Source organism: Leiobunum rupestre, chromosome 2 (genome assembly GCF_980474605.1).
Source record: "Leiobunum rupestre chromosome 2, qqLeiRupe1.1.hap1, whole genome shotgun sequence".
In the NCBI taxonomy this organism is placed as follows: Eukaryota; Metazoa; Arthropoda; class Arachnida; order Opiliones; family Sclerosomatidae; genus Leiobunum; species Leiobunum rupestre.
In genome coordinates, this window is record NC_143385.1 from 56,940,072 (window position 1) to 56,942,414 (window position 2,343).

A 2,343-nucleotide genomic window follows, 5' to 3' on the forward strand; every position below is an offset into this window, starting at 1 on the left:
CCGAGCTGCAGCCTCCGAATTTTTTACTTTTCAGCGCGATTTTGATCCCGCCACCGAATCAAATTTGAGATTTTTTATGTAACTTTATTTTTTCTCAAAAGGGGGGGGGGGACTTCTGATTTTCGCGAAACGCCGCCACCGACCCGAATCAAATCGGCGCTATGCTTTTATTTTCTATAATCTTTATTCTAAGTTTTTTTTCGATTATTGGTAAAGACAGTTTACCTTAAATTGGTGCTTCGTTTGCACAAATTTTATTTTTTATATCATACAACAAGCTCTTAAGCGTTATTAATTACACAAACAGGTTTTGTACGAAGATAAAGGTTTAATGGGTGTTCCATCGTCGGTGAACATCGTGGTATAGTAGATCGTATGGCAACGGCAGTTGTTCACGTAACACTGATTGCAGTCGAACTCATCCGGAAAGTCCAAGTCAATGTCCAGGAGCGAGCGACCTGAAATTGAGCATTCGAGTCAACACTGGAAAGAGCAATTGCTAATATAAGTTTCGTGCAGAGGTTTCTAAGGTACGATCTTTAGTAAATGGCTGAATTTGACCTTCAAATTACCATCATCGACCATCAATGTGGCGATCTTTTTACTCGGAAATTAGGCCGAAGAACACGGTTAATTTGACCAAGTCCGGGTTCCGTATTTTAATTCGAAGTATGACACTTGGTATTCTGCCGACACTGTATTAAATGATAGTTTGTTTCACCAATTATAATTTATTACGCGGCTGTAAATTGTCCTCGAGCGGAGATGTAATTTTGAAAGTTTCAGGTAAAAGCGCGAAGGAAATCGCCGCTGACCGTCTGTTTGGAAGTTAAGCCACTTGAGGCTTATTGGAAATTGTAACATTTCCAATAGTAAAAGAACTTAAACTTTGGAAAAATAATAAACTATTATTGAATTGAAACGTAAAATTGGCTATTACGAACACTCGCTTTCTTATCTGAATTAAGCAATTATCGAAATTGAGACTCAAACTCGTTTTTACTAGTATTTATCGTCGTAGCACTTATCTGGCAGTATTTTTACTACAAATAGATTAGTAAGGTATGACGACTTCCCTCTTGCGAAACTTCCGATACTGTAATCTCTCCGCGACAGACTATCACTAACCGAAATCGCTTAATGTCATACTTTTTGCTATTATATTTCTTACGCTTCTATTAATCCCGTATAATCCGTATTCAAGACTTGAATTTTTTTAATTAATTAATAAATAAATGATTTAACTTGTAGCGTTGTGCAATTTTCAGATGTCCAAGGGAGAGTGAGACAGATTAAGTGAGTTTAATGAAACGCGTATTGATACACGTAGAGGTTTCTTTGAAAACCTTAATTAAAAGATGATAATATGGTCATCGTACTCTGAAATTTACCTATTTCTGACGTTCTCTGTAACTGTTATATCATTAATATCAACAACTATTCGTAACTAAGCGTCAGTTATCAAAAAGCTTTACCATCATACTGTAAACTAATCTGGAATACGACCAAAAACATCGCCAGGAATAAGAACGGCTTCGCTGAAATCCACATTGTGTTCCACAGTTTGCTAGACCAGCCAACTGTAAGTAAACCGAAAGATAACCAGCGAGATTTAATTCGCCTTAATTATAAACGGAAATATCCTTGACTCGGAGAAATTGGTGTGATGACAATTATCTTGGCTGCACAGAGTGATTCTGATGAAAGCGCAGTTAAGAGATCCTTAGGCTTTTAAACCGATAGATTTCTGATGCAATTCAACAATTGTCAATAATTCAAATTTCATATTTAATAACGCTCCATTTTTCCATGACAATTCAAGGCTTTGTTTGAAGGACATAAATTGTGATTTTATAATAAATCTTTCAAAGAAATCTAATATAAATAATTATTTTTTGGCTGTACGTTAAATGATCTCAATACATACGTAGTTCGTTGGTAAAATCGCGGAAGCATACAAAAGGAGACGTTTTAATATTTAACACGTCTGTAACACCGCCTAACGAGCTATTTTCTCCGATGTAATAGTAAAAGCACTGGACTATGAATTTTATCATGTTTAGTTTTAGAAACGTACCTGCGAGGGTATATTTTGCAAGCGAAGATGGACATTTTCTCGTCAAATAACCACGAATTAAATAGATTGGGAAAGGTAATGCGAGCGATCCATATGATGATTTGGATTTGGGTTAGAGAATACAGATTTTTGCGCCCTATCCAAATGAAGCCGATCCAAATCATTTAGATTTGGAATTGTCTAAACGATTTGGATTGTTTACAGAATAGCCTCCCAGATGTTAGAAGTAACAAAGGTTTAAAATACTTTTGTTTTAGGATAAATAT

At 35.7% G+C, this 2,343-nt stretch overlaps 1 long non-coding RNA gene across 1 annotated transcript; it reads right to left on the reverse strand.

Moving 5' to 3' along the window:
- Positions 1 to 220: 220 nt before the first annotated feature.
- LOC149958509 (uncharacterized) lies at positions 221 to 1,702 on the reverse strand. The gene is made up of 2 exons (XR_016478296.1): positions 1,476 to 1,702; positions 221 to 458 (listed from the first exon to the last, which is right to left on the reverse strand). It is a non-coding gene; the product is annotated as an uncharacterized LOC149958509 (long non-coding RNA).
- Between the last annotated feature and the right edge of the window lie 641 nt (positions 1,703 to 2,343).